This window comes from Vulpes vulpes, chromosome 13 (genome assembly GCF_048418805.1).
Source record: "Vulpes vulpes isolate BD-2025 chromosome 13, VulVul3, whole genome shotgun sequence".
Taxonomy (NCBI): Eukaryota; Metazoa; Chordata; class Mammalia; order Carnivora; family Canidae; genus Vulpes; species Vulpes vulpes.
In genome coordinates, this window is record NC_132792.1 from 51,452,052 (window position 1) to 51,472,098 (window position 20,047).

At 43.8% G+C, this 20,047-nt stretch overlaps 1 protein-coding gene across 2 annotated transcripts in view; it reads left to right on the plus strand.

The window, feature by feature from the left end:
* ZNF704 (zinc finger protein 704) overlaps positions 1-20,047 on the plus strand; it is a 231,830-nt gene that overhangs the window by 155,554 nt on the left and 56,229 nt on the right. The gene's annotated exons all lie outside the window — the stretch shown is intronic.

Here is a 20,047-nt window from a genome sequence, read left to right on the forward strand (position 1 = left end):
GGCTGGATGGCGGACCCACTTCTCAATATGGAGCCTGCTCATTTCTCATGTGCTTGGTAACCTACTTCTGCGAGCTGCAACCGTGACCTGCTTTCTCCCAGTCCTCAGCTTCTAACGCGTTGCCTAAAGAATAGACTGATAAACAAACCTCCGTTAAGTCAAACAGCCTTGAACTAGCCAAAATCCTCGGTGAAAAGGAAAAAAGAATGCCTCCAAAGAAGATTTGCAGAAGCAAGAAACCTTTTGAGTGTATGTCAGAGATCCCCAAATCTGCCATTTATAAGTAGGAGCTCCTTTGTCCTAGTCCCTTAAAGCTTTGTGATAATTGACCTGTGTCACATTTTGAAAAGAGTCCCCCTGCCATTACTGGCCTAGCAACTAATAGTTATTTGTATACGAATCAGTAGTTACTGTTACTCTGATCTTTCCTGGAAGCATGCCCTGGAAGCCGGTCAGATGGTTTCCATACTGCCACAGGGGGCACAGTAGGTAGTCTTTGATGATAATCAAGACATCACTAACTAAGGGCTCCCTCTGTTGATTGTTAACCTTGGTAAATTGTTTGTTACCCAGTTGGAACCAATACAAACATAGAGAGTGCCTACTCCGTGCAAAAAATGGACCTGGATGCCTGGGTGGCTCAGCGGTTGAGCGTCTGCCTTCGGCTCAGGGCATGATCCCAAGGTCTAGGATCGAATCCCACATAGGGCTCCCCGTGGGGAGCCTGCTTCTCCCTCTGCCTGTGCCTCTGCCTCTCTCTCTCATTCTCTCTTTCTTTATCACGAATAAATAAATTAAAAACCTTTAAAAAAACAAAAACAAAAAGAAATGGACTAAGTCACTAAAGGACACAAGGACCGAGACAGTGTGGCTGCTGGCCACTGGAAGGAACAGACCTGTGTATATGGAAAACTAAAAGACAAAACCACACAGAAACGGTTAGTTTGCTTGGCACACCAAGGCTGAGTAGCAAACCATTCCAATGTCAAGGGCTTAAACAACATTTATATTCTCACTCATTCACATGCAGCCTGGCTGGCTAGCTTTGGCAGAGCTGCACTCCAAACTGCTTAAGTTCAGGTTTGCTCCACGTGACTTTCATCCTCCTTCACTTGGTGAAGGGCCTGGTTACAGGGAGGAATGAGGTTCAGTTACAGAGGCCGCAGAGCCTCTTTTTTATTTCGATCATCCTCCCGCTAACGTCGACGTCTCATGAGTTCAGCTCTCTGGTTTTCTATTGTGTCCTCGGTGCCTGGCACAGAGCTGCACATAGTAGGAACCAATGAATATTTGCCCAAGAAATAATGCAATAAGTGGTGCTGTGTTCATGAACAGTGCTGTGACAGAGCAATGGGATGCTTGAACATCACCTCACAGTAGCCCTGAGTAGGGCACCTGGGTGGCTCAGTCAGTTGGGTATCTGCCTTCGGCTCTGAGGTCCTGATCATCGGGCTCCCCTGCTCAATGGGGAGCCTGCGTCTCCCGCTCCCTCTGCTGCTGCCCCTGTTTGTGCTCTCTCATTCTCTCGCTCCCTGTCAAGTAAATAAATAAAACCTTTTAAAAAAAAATAGCCCTGAGTAATAGCCTTGCTGTTAATCCAAGATTTATGGAATGATGGGAAAACCATGGTTGGACTTAAGACATTTCACACACATATTTTTCTATTTAAACCTTACCCTGTCGAGAAGGCTTTTACATTAGCTAAAAGTGTGCAGAGAGGCTTTAACTGCTGGAGTTATTTAAAGAGTATGGAATGCCTTTGCAACTTAAAAATGGAAGTGTGATGAAGTTTAAGCAGTATTTTAATTGGCCTTTCTTCATTTTCCCTGAGGCGGATAAACCAAACCCACAGAGGAAGCTGACAGTGAGTAACAGCAAGTAACAAATCTTGCTGATCTGGCACTTAGGTATTGTTCCTGACGGCACATGCCTTCCATGTAGAATCTAATATAAAGCTCCTTTTGTAGATAAAACTGATGCATATTATAATCCCACTTTGAATAGATTCTTGAGTTCTTGTGTTCAGATTTTAGGAACAGACATGCAATCTCAAGGATACAGAACAGAGACCCATGCCAAAAATGTAACTATTTTGCTTGAAATAGCTTTATTATGAACAAAAACAATTTAAATGACTCAAAATGAATTAGTGGAAGTTTTCTGGACATGCAATTAGACATCTGTCCAAAAACTCCTTCTGTGGATGAGGTCCTGACATAATAAGTTTCCTGTGAGCAATCAGTATCAGTTACACTGTTTAAGAATGGCAAATGTCGTCTTGAATGCTTGGGCTCCAGATGCTAAAAGACTAAGGGAAGATGTCTTTGGGTGATTCAAGGATAGAGGGTCTCAGATGAACTAAGTCCTTCTGTGAATTGTTGATTTCTTTTTAGGCAATCTGATTTCCTTTCACACTACAAAGGGAAAGAAATATTTTAGAAAATAGGCTGGGCAGAAGGATATGGATCTTTTGGGGTACCTGGGTGGCTCAGTTGGTTAAGCACCTGACTCTTGATTTCAGCTCATATCATGATCTCAGAGTCATGAGATCAAGCCTCTCATTGGGCTCTGCACTCAGTAAGGACTCTGCCTCAGATTCTTTCTCCCTCCCCTACTACTTCTCCCCCTACTCATGCTCTCTCTCTCTCTCTTTCTCTCTAAAATAAGTAAAATCTTTTTTTAAAAAAAGCATATAGGTCTTTTAAGTGTTGGAGAGAATTCTAAAGTTACTTGACCTATTTGCACCATGGCCTTTGAAATTAAACTCCCATAATTCCAATGTCATGTGACTTGGTTTAATGCCCCTATTCCTAGTGTTTATAATGAAATTTAAAAGAAAGTAGATGATACCAAAAGAGACCCTCTGAAAGGCCTCAGTAGAAGCCCCAGTCTCTTGTCATGAGGACTTCTTCGTCTGTCAACCTCTGAAACAGCCTCAGTAGTTCTTAACCCAGAAGATTTATTATTAGACTCTCCTGGGAAGTTTTAAAAATATCATTGCCCCAGGCCCATCCCCAGAGATTCTGATTTAATTAGTCTGGAGTGGAGCTGGACATCTATATTACTTTTTAAAATTCTCCAAGGGAGCCCAGTGTGCAGGAAGGTTTGAGGAATGCAGGGCTAGACCAATCTTACCAAGTCTCTGGAAGGTGAGAATGGAGGCATCTCTGGCCTCACTCTCTCATTTGAGCCTCCTGTTCCTCCATAACCCCAGATCCCCAAAACAGAAATTGGAAGCCACAGAACATAGGGTCTTGGAGTTGCCACTCTAGTCCACATGGCAAAACCACTGTCATAAATGAGTTGCTGCCAGTGGATGTTGTCCCAAAGTACTGTGCTCTCTGGAACCTGTTCTGAGGCTTGTAGGGCCCTCCAATTGGACCTCAATGCCCCTTTTACAAGAGAAGGAATAAAATGCTTACTTTTTAAGCATTTTAAGCATAAAAACATGCACCTCAATGGTCTTACTGAAGATAAATGGCAAGGGCCGCTTAATTCACATCTTGTTCAGGCTTAATAAATTAACAGTGATCCTAGAAATACACCCTATATTTCTGCACATGAGAACAGGGGAGTAAATTATTCTTTTGCAATATTTTCTCATTCCTTTTCCATCTGATAGACATCAGTACCTGAATGCAGAGTATACACATTTGGCCTGTAATTTAATGAGCAATTTAATTTGATGAGTCAGAATTTGGGATTTGGCAGCCAAGAAATATGATCAGCATGCATCCATAATTCTTTTTCATCATAGAAATCACTATTGTTTCCATGGAATCAGTTGAAATGATGAATATTAACTCTGACTTCTCCTTGTGTGCATGGAAGCAAAATGGCAGACAAGAAAGATCAGTGGCAATAGAGAGATTTTGTGTTAAGCAAAATATTTATACTGAAATATCACAGTCCAGCCTTATCAGCTTCCTGCTACCACCCCCCTTATATGACCTATAACAGGACCTGTATGTTACTCACATTTGCACTTACGAGATGACTTATCAATCAAATGGAAACCAGTGGTTGGAGCTCTTTTTTCTTGAAGAAACTGCTGATGTAAATATGTAAGCCAGGAAGAAAAGATCAAAGGCATGCAGAGGAGATTGATCAGAGGAGATCGTTAGTAGTGTCCAGTGATCTTATGGAATGAGATTGTCTACCAGAAGCTTCCAGGCAGTCACTAATACCTCCTCAGGGCCTTAGGAGCAGTCAATGGTTCATTGACCAAGAAGGAATTAAAAAACAAAACTTAGCAATAACAACAAAAACCCAGAAAGTTTGAGACATGCCGATGAACATTTGAAAAGTCTCATGGACAGAAGAACCTACAGAAGAGGCCAAGGTTTTGAACCATGCAGAATTTTTCCTTGATTCACTCATTCATTCAACAAATAAGTATAAGCCATGTCAGGGATTGTTTTTAGCACTGGGGATAAGGCTGCTTTTCATCAATATTGATAGAACTTCACCTCAAAGGTGATAGAGGTTTCAGGAAAAGGTTTTCCCTGTGGTACATTTAATTTTCATTAGCTTCAGTAGAACTTCCTCCTAAGTGAAATATTGTTTTTCTTTGACTCTCAAACTTCCTGCAAGATGGCAGTTTTCATCAAGAGGAAGAACATGCATATTATGCTGTGGCTGCTGGTGAAAGAATTTGGGACCAAAACTTTGCTCAGACAGCTGGTATTTATCTAGAAAAAAAGTGGCAGCAGTGTTAGCAGACCCTCTCAAATATAACAAGTTGAAGGAGTCATTTTAGGATTGCAGTGCATTCTTCCAGAACCCAAAGTAAGACTGTATTGGGTGAAGCATGAGTCCCAGCTGTCCCTGTGTACGCTCCCTTGGTACCAAAGAGGGTATTCTCTTCGACGTCAGTATCAGATACAAAGAGGGCACATCTCAAAGTACAGCACTCACTGAAATAAATCTTAAGCAATGACATTGAAACACGACTGGCTTCTAAGATGACAGTGAAGACATAATTGCAATTAAAAGAAATTATAGATTAAAGGGACTCTCCTAAAAGACTATTGAAGAACATCACTATTTGAAATTATTTTATTAGTTTACTTATGTAATATCTGTCTTCTCTATGCCTGCTCCAAAAAGACAGGTCTTCATCTTATTCACCAATACCTAGACCAGTTGCCTTATATGAAGTTTATTAAATATCCCATGACCTGAAAAATTGATGTAGATGATACAAACCTGGAAGGGACATCAGACTCTACATCCTAAAGCTCTCAATTTAGTGGAATGGCCAACTGAACTGAAAAGGTGGCATTAGAGCAATAAAGATGAAATCTATTATCTGGTTCACAATTAACATCTACACAGGGGCAGGACTGAGGAGATTTGGCTTCATGGCAACATGTATGAAACACTTAGATGGTTTGGTTGACCATAAAGTCAGTATGAGTCAACAGTCTGAAGAGCAAATGTCCAGTATCATTACTAGAAGTGAGTCCCCATTATAGTCAATTGATTTTCAACAAAGGGGCCAAGATAATTCAAAAATTGTCTTTTCAACACATGGTACTCAGACAATTGGATATTCAAATACACAAAAATGAAGTTAGACCCCTAAGTCAATAATACAAAAAGTGGATCAGGGACCTAAATGTCAGCGGTGAAACTATAAAAAAACAATTCTTAGAAGAAAAAATAAGCATAAAGTTCATGACCTTGGATTAGGTAACTATTTCTTAGATGACACCAAAAGCACAAATGACAGAAGAAAAAAGATAAATTGGGCTTCATCAAAGTAAAAAATCTTAGTGCTGCAAAGAGCACTATCAAGAAAGTAAGGACAGCTCACAGAATGGGAGAAATATTTGCAAATCCGGTATCTGATAAGGGTCCAGTATCCAGAATCTTTAAAAATGCTTACACACAATAATGAAAAAAAATAATTAAAAAGGACAACGGATTTGAATAGACGTTTTTTGAAAGAAGATTGCAAATAGAAAACAAGCATAAAAAATGCTCAACATCATTAGTCTGTAGGACAGTGCAAATCAAAGTGATTCCACACACACTATCATGATGATTATCAAAAAGATGGATGTTATCGAAACACTAAGCGTTGGAGTGGACGTGAAAGAATTGGAACCTTCATACCTAACTGGTAGAATTGTAAAATGGTGCAGACTCGGTGGGAAACAGTTCTCAGTTCCTCAGAAAGGTTAAAAACATGGAGTTTCCATATGACCCAGCAATTCCTCTCCCAAGTATTTGTCCAAGAGAAATTAAAACACAAGACAACACAAAACTTGTGCATGAATATTCATAAAAACATGATTCACAGTAGCCCAAAAAAGTGGAAACAACCCAAATGTCCATCAGCTGATAAACAAAATGTGATATACCCATATTGTGGGATATTATTCATCAATCAATAAAAAGAAATGAAGTTCTGAGACATGCTACAACATTTAACAAACCTTGAAAACATTATGCCAAGTGAAAGAAAACAGTCACGAAAGGTCACATTTATATGAAATGTCCAGAATAGGCAAATTCATAGAGATGGAAAGATTCGTGGTTGCCAAAGGATCAGGAAAAGGTAGTGACTGCTAATGGCTACAGAATTTCTTTGGGGGATGATGCAAATGTTCCAGAAGCGGTAGTGGTTGTACAACTCTGTAGATAAACTAAAACACACTGAATCATACCCTTTCACAGCATAAATGTTATGGTGTATAAATTATACCTAAATAAGGCTGTTACCAAAAAAAGGAGTCCCCCAGAACCAGGTTCCCTCTCATAGAGCCCTGATCATCTCATACATGAAGTACTAAATTCAGTCCTAGGCATAGGACAGAAGCAAATCCGAGCTTAGCTCCAGTAGAAAAGCAGCTGGGATAATTAGGACATTTAGATTGTTCTGGACAACATATAGAAGACACGTGGAAGTTTAACCTGATTTAAAAAAGAAAAAGATTTACAGGGAGCATTCTAGTCCTTCAAATCTGAGTGACATTTGTATGGAAGAGGGATGAGAATTGCCCTCTGTCACCGTGGAACACTCAGGTATCTAAGAAAAAGGTCCTTCCACACAGAGGAGAGCTTTCTAAACATTGAATATTGTCTGAAAAAGAAGGAGCTCCCTTTAGGAATGATGCGTTCCTCGCCATGAAGCAAAGCCTCAGTGTCCATGTGCTAAGGAGGCAATGAAAGCCACCAGTGGCTTCAGATGACAGGTTGGACTAGTTGACCCTGAGATAGTTTTCCTATTACCGGATTCTATCACTTAATCCCAGGAAGCTCTTCTGGGTTGTAACTGATCACACAGATCTCATGTGCCTGAAAGTCTCTGATACTTTTTTCCCTTAATGTATTTCTTACTTTGCACTTGCTCACATTAAAATGCACCAATGTTTTTATCTATTTAATCCACTCTTAAAATATCTTCTGAAATCCATCCTTATCCACTAGAAATCAGGATCATCCGCCAGCCCAGAAGTTTTTCTGTACCCTTGTCCAGATCACTGTAAACTGGTCCTAAGTGACAGTTTTATGGAAACTCAATACCCATTCGTTTCTACCTTTTTTTTTTCCTGTCTCTAAACTGGTTCTTTATTTATGACAAATCTCCCTCGATTCCATGATAACGTCATTGTAAACAAATAGTACATAAGAAAGAAACCTTATTACAGGTGTTTTTTGAGGACAGGGATCGCCTTCGGTGTACTTTTTGCCACAATTTGAATTGGTTTGGGAGACAAGCGTGGTCTAACCTGCTAGGGGCTATCGCTAAACATCAGTAGAGATGGAGGCCAGTGAGCCATTCCATGCACTGCTTCCCCCTAAGCCACACGCATATTTATCTCCTCAAAGAATAGTAGTAGATGATTCAGGCATAACTTGCTTTTGCAGAAGTTATGTCACAGGCTTAGTGTTCTGTGGCCCCACCTTTTTAATTTCACCAGCATAAAATGTAAAAAAAAAAAAAAAAAAAAAAAAAAGTCCATGCCTCAATAGTTGATGGTTTCCACTATCCCCTGGGAACCCTTCTTATAAAACAATTATACAAGACCATTTAAAGATAGATTGTTTATTTTAAGCTCCACAGGTCCTTCCTGAAGTTTCTTTAATACAGTGAGTTTTTAACGTACTGGAGGTTATAGGTCAATTTCAAGGAATCCATTAACCTACTGAAATAATATACAAAATCTTGTATGCATGTGTATGGACTTTTTTTTCTTTCCTGACACGGATTTTACACCTGACCTGCCACTCCATCCTCTGGTACGTGATCCAAACATCATTAGTCCCACTGTCCATGAGACTGTTGCTGTTGCTGTTCACGACTATTCACTCCCATCGCCTCTGTGTGACCTGTCATCAGGGTCGCTGTCAGTTCCCACCTTCCCACCTGCAGCTTTGTCAAAGTCTCTAATGTCTGCCACTTGCAGGCCAGACCACGCGCAGCTCTCAGAGCAGTTCTGATTGCCACCAGAAGTGCGCTAGGAGCCACCAGCTATCAGGAAGAGCTGGGTGGGCCTGGGCCTGGGTGCCTGCCTGCCTGCCTGGCGGGGCTGCAGTGCACCCACGAGGTGAGCCCTTGCCCCTCTGCTGCCGAGCCGGCCCGCTTGGACAGTGGCTGCCTCCCTGGTCTCTGGCCCGTGGCAAACTGCACTCATGTGTCTGGCCCCCGATTTGTTTCCCTAACCTTGCCAACCTCTTTCCCTGGCATTCTGGGCAAAAATCACTGTTTTGGTCCGCTCGGACTGCTTTAACAAAATACCATAGACTGGGTGACTTAAACAACACACATTTACTTCTCAGGGTTCTGGAGGCTGGGAAATCCAAAATCAAGAAACCAACCATTCGGTTCTTGGTGAGGGCCCTCTTCCTGGCTTGCAGATGGCTCCCTTCTTACTCTTACTCTTCTTAAAAGGCTGCCTCTTCTCCTTCTCTTCTTATAGGGACACTGATCCCATCGTCGGAGCTCCACCCTCATGACCTCATCTAAACCATTACTTCCCTAAAGCTGTTCCTCTCAATGCCATCACCCTGCGGTTAGAAGTTCAACATAGCAGTTTTGAAAGGACATGAACATTCAGTCCATAGCAAATGCATACTGTGGCATTCAGCTGCCTACAGCTCCACCAGCCTTACATCTCTGTGTCTCAGGAACATCACCCCCCAAAATGGTGATAATAATAGTCTTGGCCCCATAGACTTGTTAATGAGGATTCACTGAGTTCACGAAAATAAAGGCCAGAGCAGCGGCTGATATAGCACAGATACTGCATAAAAGTTAGCTGTTAGGATTTATTTAAGGAGATAGATTACACCGTGGGTTTGACCCAGGAAAGACCATAATCCAGAGGAGTTATCATAAAGGCAACTCTTGGGCAAATACTTTGAAAAGTTCTGGTGACAAGAAGGCCTCCCTGATGTTTTATTTAACTCAACCATCTTGTTCCTCTGTACCGTCACAGCAAGCATCACCCCTGCCAGCTCAGGAAAAATACGTGGCCAGCAGCTGGTCCTTAAGGAATGTCTCACATCTTCACCTGGTGAAGGGGTCCAGCAGGGTGGTGGGGGTGAGGGTGAGCTTTGAAAGAAACAACATCCCCTTATTAAATTGCATAATCATCAAAAAGAAACAGCCCTTGGTGGGGGGACATGGAAGCGTACCAGTCAGATCTTTCTAGAGAAGCAGAGCCTCCTGCTGCTGCTCTTTTGGATGCCCTGCAGCCACCAAGAACACACTTCCCTGGGCCGACCCAGTGCACACCGGGCTGCTAGAGCCAGGCCATCCTGACACAGGCCACCCTTGCTCAGATGCCTCATCAGACTTCCTTAAAACTGCTCTGAAGTACTTGGTAGCTACCCAATCTTCCTGTTCCTGGCTTCTTTCTCACAGGGGTCAGCCCTGCCTGGGAGCCTGAGGCCTTCTCGGGCCCCACCCACCCGATCTACCATACGCTTCTCCCCCAGGAAGTTGCTTACAGTACTCATCCTGTCTTGGGGACAGCAGACTCAAACTGACTTTACAATTGCTCCCTCTCTGAACTTCTTCTAGAAGTTTACCTGCCTACAAATGAAAGCAGGTGCTTATTTCTGTCTATGCTGGATGAACCTTTGTAAAAACAACATATCAAGTAAGAAAAGAAATGTTAGTGGAGGGACGCCTGGGTGGCTAAGTCAGTTGGGCATCTGCCTTTGGCTCAGGTCATGATCCCAGAGTCCTGTGTCGGGCTCCTTGCTCCACAGGGAGCATGCTTCTCCCTCTCCCTCTGCCTGCTGCTTCCCCTGCTTGTGTTCTCTCTTTCTCTCTCTGTCAAATAAATAAATAAATAATATTTTTTTTAAAAGTTAATGAAGCTAATGCTATATAATACTGAAAAAAGGCTTTTTTTCCTCCGTATTTTTATAATCATTTTTAATTGGATCATTTTCTCATCAAATTTCATGTGAATCCAGATTCTGTAGTCTATGCTTGTTAATTCCTTATCGTGAGCTCATGGGTTCAAGAATGCAGAAAGGCAAATTTATAAGTCTTCCCAGTGATTTAAAAAAAAAAAAAAAAAAAGGAAAGAAGACAGATAGGTAACCACTGAGCTGTTGACTAATAGAGGCCTATTTGCATTTGAAATATTTAGAACTTCAGAATAGCGTAGATTTGAAGATATATTGAATTGGTAATTCCACCATGGTTTAATCAACATGCTGTTACAGTAAGTGCACCTATAAACCGCTAATATGACAACCTAAATGAGTGAAAAATTACCAGCAGCGGTGGAAATTATTATTTATACCTGATAGCTACACAAGCGTTTTTAGTGATGCTTTTTACATTAAATATTAACTCCAGCATCCTAAGCTTATAAGCCATTTATATTGTTTTCAGAAGAAATGTGAAACAGTAGCTGCGATGTTTTCCCTAGACTGTGGACCTCCCTCGGCTTTAGCCTAAGCCCCGTTTTGGCATCACTAACCCGTATGCGTCCACCTCTTCTTACAGGAAACTAGATATGCCCTGGCCAGTAGCCAATCAGCCACATTACTGATCTGCTGTTATGCCCAGCAGTAACCTCTGCATTGTGCTCCTCACTATATCAGTTTCTCCTGCTTATTCCTTTGGGGGAAGTCATGTTCCTTGTGCATAGAGTATACATAGCTAAATGTGCAATTGTTCGGCCTTGGGTGTTTCAACAAATAGGTTTGATTTCATAGTCATTGGACTGTACTGTTACAAACAAATTTAAGAATGATAGAATTACCATTTTCTAGGGACAAGACAGTGTGAATTGATCCGTCATCAAATAAGAGTTGGATGGATTGACTGGGACATATATTGGTAGCATGGGTAAAAAAATAAATGAAACAACACAGGAAATAGAGCCAGTATTGTTGTGTGTATGGGAATTCTCCCAAGGGCAACATAGATACTTCCATTTGTTCCCAAAACCTGGACATCCTGAGTGCCTATGTAGCACATTGACCAGTATGGGGCAAAGGAATCTGCCTAAAGCAATACCTTGCACACTGTAGATATTATCGAATTGAGGCTTGCTCGAACTATATGAATAGATTGCCTTCAATAAAAGTCAGCTCTAGAAATAAAATCACCTACAGTAGACACCTTAGGAAAGAGAACTATTGTCTGGCTCATTGATCTGAAACAATCAATTTAAAATGAGGATAAATTGGCTCACTTCTGGCCTGTGAAATGAAAGATAAATGTTTAAATAAGAGCAAATATCAGATGGAACTGCTACTTTTGTGGATAAAAAAAAATAGTGCATGTCAGCAATTTCACACGGTTCCACCTAACAGTATGAAGGAGGTATTGGTGGAGGGGTCAGGATTTGGTTATGTGAGTTAAATTGAAGTTTAATCATTCAAAACATTTTAAGCATATTATAAGAACCCCATTAAAGAAATCCATATAGAATCCTTTTCAAAGCAAAACACTCTTTTTTAATGAGTGATAAACCCATAATTTCATCTACTTTTTTTTTGTCAACTTGATCTTTTACATGCTAAAAGTTTTCATCAATTTGGAATGTTTTCATCAATTTGGAATCATTCACATCTATAAAAAATATATATTTTTAAGATTTTATTTATTTATTCATGAGAGACACAGAGAGGCAGAGACATAGGCAGAGGGAGAAGCAGGCTCCCCTGCAGGAAGCCGCATGTGGGACTCGATCCCCAGACCTGAGGTCACACCCTGAGCTGAAGGCAGACACTCAACCACTGAGCCACCCAGGCTAAAAGAAATCTTTTTTATTATAAGAGAATTGTATTTATTTTTTAAAGATTTACTTATTTTAGAGAGAGAGAACACACATGCCTGAAGGGAGGGGCAGAAGGAGAGAGAAGAAAGAGAAAATCTCAGGTAGACTCCCTGCTGAGTGCGGAGCTTGTTGCCAGGCTCAATCTCATGGCCCTGAGATCATGACCTGAGCCGGGATCAAGACTCTGAGGCTCAACCAACTAAGCCAGCCAGGCGCCCCAGATTACTTTAAATGTAATAGAGAAAAGAATTGCATAATCTAAAATGAATTGCATTTGCTTTACAAATACGTTTCAATTATAGAAGATGGCATGTATGCCTCAAATTTAAAACAAGATTAGGGAGATGATCGTGAGAACAGCATTAGTGTGTGGCATGAAGACTCCATTGGCCCCTGGAATAAGGCAGGCCTGGCTGACTGGCCTTAGGCAGACACCAGTCTCTGTATTTGTAAAATGGGGAAATAATAGCAACCCATGGTAGCAATCTAAAATAGTGTACATAAAGTGTCCAGCATTGGAAGTGCTCAATAAATATTAGCTATTATTAGAAAGAAGACGAGGGTTTTGAAAAAAAATATTATAATTTTTTTCTCTTTTTAAGCCAAATCTGGAACTTAAGCAGCTTACAAGGGATTAATTCCCCTTACCTCCCTAACCAGTCTGTTCCCCTCTGCATAGCCTCAGACAGTGGAGGCATCAGCCCTACCATGGAGTAGCCAGAGGTGGACAAAGTCTACAAGCAGGTCCCAGACAGGTTAAACATGAAATAAATCAAAATTCAAAAATATATTTAGAAGTCCAAATTCACCCTCAACCTAGAGTATGAGAGCAAATGAGCCTCAACCTAGAGTATGAGCTTGACCATGTCTGACAGTTCTGTGCCCAGCTTGACTGGCTGCTCCTGGATGGGAAGGGCTTTCCCTCAGAGCTCATACCCCAGTGCCTTTGCAACATGTGGGCAGAGATGACTCCACACCTGCTATATCAGATGGAGAGCTTTCCCAGGGAGCCTGGTGGGTGACTTGGTTGGAAACAATATGAGTCCTCTCTCTTTGAAAAAACAATTAAGATAAAATGGCTACAACCGTCACTTCTAGCCCACATAATAATGTTACTATTTTCAGGTAAGAGAAGCAGCAGAAATAAGAAATCCAGTATTTTTTAATCTTATTTTTTTTACATCTAGAGGGAAGAAATTATCTTATTTTTCTTTAATTGGCAAACTAGAAAACCCTGGATTTGTTTTCTCCCAACTGAAGTATGGTCAACATAAAGTACAGCTGGGAGTTCTTTCTATCCCTGAGGCCTAAAAAGATTTGAGGCCTCGAAGCAGTAATATAATGATACCAACTGGTATCTGGAATGGCCCGGCTGAGGCACTAACATAAGAGAGAGATGCAATTTTGATTATAGTTGTCTTCTTGAGGATGGCTACGGCATTTCTCAGGTGCATTGTTCCCGCAGATGGCCTGAGTGACCCAGTGCACTTTCTCCCCAGTAGCCTGGGCCCCACCACCACTGGACACATGGAGGCCCTGCTCACACGGAGGTCCTGCTCACATGGAGGCCCTGTACCTATGGTAGACCCAGGTCACATGGAGGCCCTGTTCACATGGAGGCCCTGCTCACATGGAGGTCCTGCTCACATGGAGGCCCTGTTCACATGGAGGCCCTGTACCTATGGTAGACCCAGCTCACATGGAGGCCCTGCTCACTTGGAGGCCCTGCTCACATGGAGACCCTGTACATATGGTAGACCCTGCTCACATGGAAGCCCTTCATGATGAAGTGCTCCCCAGGACTTCAGCTGACTAAATGCTTCCTCAGACATCCACACGCTCTTTTCAAAGAGTCTAACAACTTTGCTTTGGCCATTGCTGAGAAGCAGCAGACGTTTCGTACAGCAGAAAGAAGCCAGCAAAGATTTTCCCATCCCAAAGAGCTGGGGAGAAAGAAGCTGGCCACCCATGGGTGAGTTACAGGGCCTGAGGGCACAGCCATCTCCCTCTCCTATCACCTCCACCTCCACACACAAAACACACCTGTGCACACAGCATGGTGTCCACGTACAGATACACACACAGACCTAGACACGCAGATAAGCACACACAGACACACAGACACACCCAGACATTCACACACACAAACACACAGATACACACAGGACACAGACACACAGATAGGCACACAGATACAGACACACAGAAACATTCACACACAGACCCACACAGGACATCACCCCACATAGAGACGTGGAGAGAGACATACACACACTATCAGGAAGGGAACCTGATATGTTCCTTCTGGTCTCCTGTCCCCTGGTGCCTAAATGGCAGCCCCAGAAGGGCATCCCAAGTGCACAGAGGGCTTTGTGTTCAGAGAGAACCTCATGGATATGAGACCGGCCTGGTGACTCCCAGAGAACATGCCAGCTTCAATGAAAAGCGCCAAACCTACAAAGCGCAAAGGCCATTGGGGGATGTTCACAATGCTTCCCTGAACTACACTTTGCAGCCTGCTCACATCAAGAAGTCCAGATTACACACAGAATTGTTTTCAGGGGACTTGGAACTTATTATTTAATAATGTTATTGCTGCCGTTCTAGAGTTCACTGATAGGTCTGTGAGCCTGTGTGAATATAGAAGAATTATCGCAGACACTGGAACAAAATCAATTCTGCATAGATAGGCCACCATCTTTTAGGCCCAGTAAAAAAATTTATATAAATGATTAATTTAATAGCTGCATTTTTGAGGAATTGTTTTCCACCAAAGGAAATGAATAAATTACCAGATCTAATAAGATGAGAAAGAGAGAATGAACACAGAACAACGACAGAAGTGTCTGTGCTCCTCCCTGCCATCCCTCAGCAACTCTGAACCACTATTACTTAGTGCCAATTTGTCAGGGGGGGGGGGGGAAAAGTTTATTAAGAATGTACCTTAGGCAAGGTTTTGTACCAGATGTTAGAAATAGATGCCAGACTGAGTCCTGGTCTGGAAGGTGGGAGGAGGTGAGAGCACCAGCAACCCAGGTGATATATCGCAGGAGCGGAGGCCCCTGGCACCGCTTGGCAGGTGCAAGCAGGCTTCCTGGGAGTGGGACTGAGCCTGGTGTGGGAGGGGAGTGGAGTGGGCCAGGTGCAAAGGCAAGAACGAAGAGGGCGAAGCTTGTGCAAAGGTGTGGAGAGGAGGAGGTTATGGAGAACCGCCAGGAGTGTGGAGCTGCCCCTCAGGGTGCCTTGTGGGGGGTGGGGAGATGCTGCAGAGACGCAGCTAGAGAGAGCCCAGCGATCCCTGCTCCAGGGCCGGACCTCACCCCGAAGGCTGTGGGGAACCTCCCAAGAATGTGGTTCTCCGTGTCCGCGGCCATGGACCAGCCCTCTCCTCTCCTCACTTGTGCAAACCTTCTGCCTCAGGGAGGCCTCCGCCTTGTGCCCTGGGACACTGCCGCCGCCTTGCCCATTCGTTCCTTACTGCAGGCTCCCCAGGGACAGCTCCCCCTCCTGCTCGGGGCTGCCACCCCCTGGATGGGCACAGCTTCCCCTCCTGCTCAGGGCTGCCACCCCCTGCATGGGGCCCCCGGGGACCCCGCCTGCCGCCCTCGCCCCCTCCTCCCCGTGCTTGCAGCCCCTCTGTCCCCAGCCTCCAGCACACCTCTGTGTGGGACTCGGTAGGATCTCAGGCTGCTCCCCCTCAGCCCCCTGCAGTCCCCCGCCCTGACTCGGGGCTCAGCCCCTGGAGCTGCGGTCACTTCACTGGGACAGACCCCACGGCTGCATCCTCAGCAGAGCTGGCGCTGCAGCCCGACAAGCTTGCGAGCGTGTGGGTCTCCTCTGAAACCCTTAGCACACCAGAGGCCCCCCCCCCCCCCCGCCTCGGGAGGGGACCGCGCTGCCCTCCGAGGAGGGGTCAGAGCCACTGCCTCCAGGAACATCATCAGCTTCGGAGCCCCACACCTACAAATGTGCCCGCACCCAGGCCACGGCTGCTCTCCATGCTCCCCTTCCAAAGGCCAGTTGTTCCTCCTTCATCTAAAGAGAACTCCACCCAAGCCGGGGACCCCACTCCAAGGCAGCCTTGTCCCTTCATAAGCCTTTCTCTCCTGTATCTGCTACCTCTCCAGTGCTGTGGCTCTTTCCTGGAATGTGCTGGAGTTCCATTCTTCTGAAGCAGAAAAAAACCCAAAGAGTTTAACTCCCTCAAAGAACCACGCTCTTCTTCCTTCATGGCCAGGCTTCTTTAAAGAATCACCTACATACATACATACATACATACATACATACATACATATATAAAAGATGATGATAGATGATAGATAGATGATAGATGATAGTCACCTACAGTCACAGTTTCTCACCTCCTGGTACCCATTCACCCCTCGAGCCACAGCCATCCCCCTTCTGTTCCTGCTGAGGTTGCTGCCTGCTTCTTCACGGCTAGTCCCGGGGAGCCCTGAGGATCCCGATCCGGGCTGGCCTGTCTCCCACATTTGAAGCTGCTAACCTGTCCCTCCTTGAGAGTCTCTCCTCTCTTCTGTGCTCTAACCACCCTCATTTCTTTTCTACGGCTCTGTGCATCCCTGCTCCGTGTCCCTGTGTGCAGCTGGGAAGACATCTGGGCTGTCAGTAGACCCAGGGAAAAGCCAGTGCGAACGGGAGGGAGGAGCAAGGCCTCAGAGGCAGGTGCGGAGAGTACAGGCGGAGGCAAAGAGGAAAAAGCAACACCTCCACCTACCTTTGAGACTGCAGAAAGGAGGTAAAAAGCTCAGGGTCAGTGGCCTGAATTTTCCCAATAAGGTAGGAGGTAAGAGTGTCTGCTGTTTGGGTGTGTAAAGAGGTGAAGACAGAATAATTGCAAGTGTGAATGGGAATAGGTGCTGACCCAAGGCAGGCGGAGGATCTGAGGGATGAAGCACAGGTAGGGTCTGTGCAGAGGTCTGGTCCACTGAGAATCTTTGGTGTCCTCCATCAGCGCTTGGCCACCCCACGGCAGAAGAGGAAAGAACAGCCAGGGGAAACCCAGCCAGGGTTTGGTTGTTCTGGACCAATGAAGCAAAAGGCTGGAAAGGCTAGGGATGCAGGTTGCTGGTGAGAGATGCGTCCAGGCGGTCAACTGGTGAACCCCAAACAGTAGAGAAGAAAGTAGGCAGCGGCAAGGTGGTGACCTGGAAGGAAATGGAGGAAGCCAAAGACTGGCTGTCCCTGGGAGATGGGAGTGCAGACATAGTGAGACAGTGTGAGCTAGAAGGAAAGGAGGAACGTGAGGTTGGGGTAGAGCAATAACAGGTGATGGCCAAAACCTGATTTGTGTTCTCCGTTTTTATTTGGACTATGGAAGCTTCAAGGGAGCACAGAAGTGCGAGAATGACCCAATGAAGTGCTCAGTGCCCATCCCCTTGCTTCTAGAGTTGTCAGCATTTTACCCATTCGATTTCATCTACTCATCCTCCAACTCACATTTTTGGGGGCGGGAGAGTGGGAGGCTGTAGTGTATTAGAACAAATCCTAATTTTCATGCTACTTCACCTATAAATACTTCAGTAGATAAAATTTGGGTTTTTAATTGGAGAACAGTTCACTGAAATAAGAGTTTGGGGAAGGGATAATGAACACAATGACTATTAATTGAGTCTTTAGTATATGCCAGATATTTTTTACACATACTATTTAATTCTTCTAAAACCTCATGAGGTTGCTGTTATTATCGTTCACATGTCATAAATGAGGAACATGAAGCTATACAAAACTACATGATGTGCCTGACATCACTCTGCTGGTAAATGCAATTGTTGGGGAATTAAACCTAGTCCATCAGACTGTAGTGTCCTTCCCATCAAGGTCAGGACTCTGCTGAATGTTGTTGGTATGAAGGGAACAGGAACTACAAAGTTAGGATGTGGGATGCTTTGACTATATCCCCAGGATCATAATTCGAGATGATGTAAACATAATGCCTATAATATTTTTTAATAAGTAGGCTCCACACCCACCCAGGAGCCCAACTCTGGGCTTAAACTCACGACCCTGAGATCAAAATCTGAGCTAAGATCAAGAGTCAGATGCTTAACCAACTGCACCCCAATAATGGCTATAATTTATGTGCCAAAATATTTGGTGACTTTTAGGGGAGAGAGGTGCTCATAGACGATCTGGTCAATGCTCAAACAGGGAGAGAGAGAAAACAGCTGCATAGCTGAGCCACTGGGGACTCGGGTTTCTGCATTCAAGGGGAGGGATGGTTTAGGGGAGGCAGGTCAAAGGCCAACAGTGGTGGTGACAGGGTAACTCCAATGAGAAGGAGGAGTGACCCTGGTGGAAAGCCCAGGTACAGTAAAAGGGGAGAGGGTAAGTGAGTGGCTATTCATAATGGCATATGGAGCCCAGTGAGCAGAGTGACAAGGGCCAGGAGAGAAGTCACAGTGGGAGGATCCAAGAAGAGAGAGCAGCAGGTGGGAGAAAGAAAGGAACAGGACTGAATATCGTCTTTTGGGGAAAAAATGAATTGGATATCAAAGCAATTGCCTGGTTCCATGCTACTCAACATAGGCCAGTGACAGTCTACAAACTCTCCTACCAGTCCCCCATGACCTAGGTGCAGAAATTGAGGAGAAGCAATAGTTTACAGGTTCGTGTAGCAGGATGATAGAACCCCAACTGCCATGGGCCAGGGCTTTTCTGTAGTTTACAGAAGTATCAATCCATGACAGATTAGAGATTTCTTTAAAATGACCCTTCACAGGGCTCCTGGGTGGCTCAGTCAGTTAAGCCTCTGCCTTCAGTTCAGGTCATGATCTCAGAGTCCTGGGATGTGACCCTGCATCAGGCTCCCTGCTCAGTGTCGAGTCTGCTTCTTCCTCTCCCTCTGCCTCTGTCTCTGTGGTTTCTCTCTCAAGTAAATAAATAAAATCTTTAAAAAGTAAAATAAAATAATCCTTCACTTGTGACAAGCACTGGATATTATATAAGACTGACAAATCACTGATCTCTACCTCTGAAACCAATAATACATTATTATATGTTAATTGAATTTAAATAATTTTTTTAAAAATCAAAAAAAATCAAAACGATCCTTCACCACGGGCAGCTTTAGAAGTATTGGTCTATATTCCCTACGTATTATGATGTGTTTGCTCTAATTTTCCCATCTTGTTTGATCAAGGCCATGGGACACTTCATTGCAATAGGCAGCTTCCGTAATCTTCCCTATAGTCTTAAAAGAAACAACAGCCAAAACAAAAAAAAAAACAAAAAAAAAACAAAAAAAAAAGAAACAACAGCCAAATTTAAATTGGAGGAGTTAACATTGACCACTTTTGCTACCAGCTACCTTGAGAGAGGAAACAAAGCTTCATGCTTTTTTTTTTTTAAGATTTTATTTATTTATTCATGAGAGACATAGAGAGAGAGAGAGAGGCAGAGACAGGCAGAGGGAGAAGCAGGCTTCCCATGGGGAGCCAGATGTGGGACTCGATCCCGGGACCCTGGGATCACGACCTGAGCCAAAGACAGATAGATGCTCCACCACTGAGCCACCCCGGCGTCCCAAGCCTCATGCTTTTTAATCACATTTAAAAGTTAACTGAACCCAGTTTTCCAAACTTTTAGTAAAAGCTTTCTCAGAATTCTAAGATTGGCGATGGTTACTGTGGCCTTCCTGAAGAGATTTTATTTTCAGACTTTATTCCTCGTTTTAGGATTACCACAAGTTTTAAAAGTAATTGAACTTGGTCTAGACAGCAGATTTCAGTAGTTGCTAAGGAACTGGATTACTGCTAATCTAACGA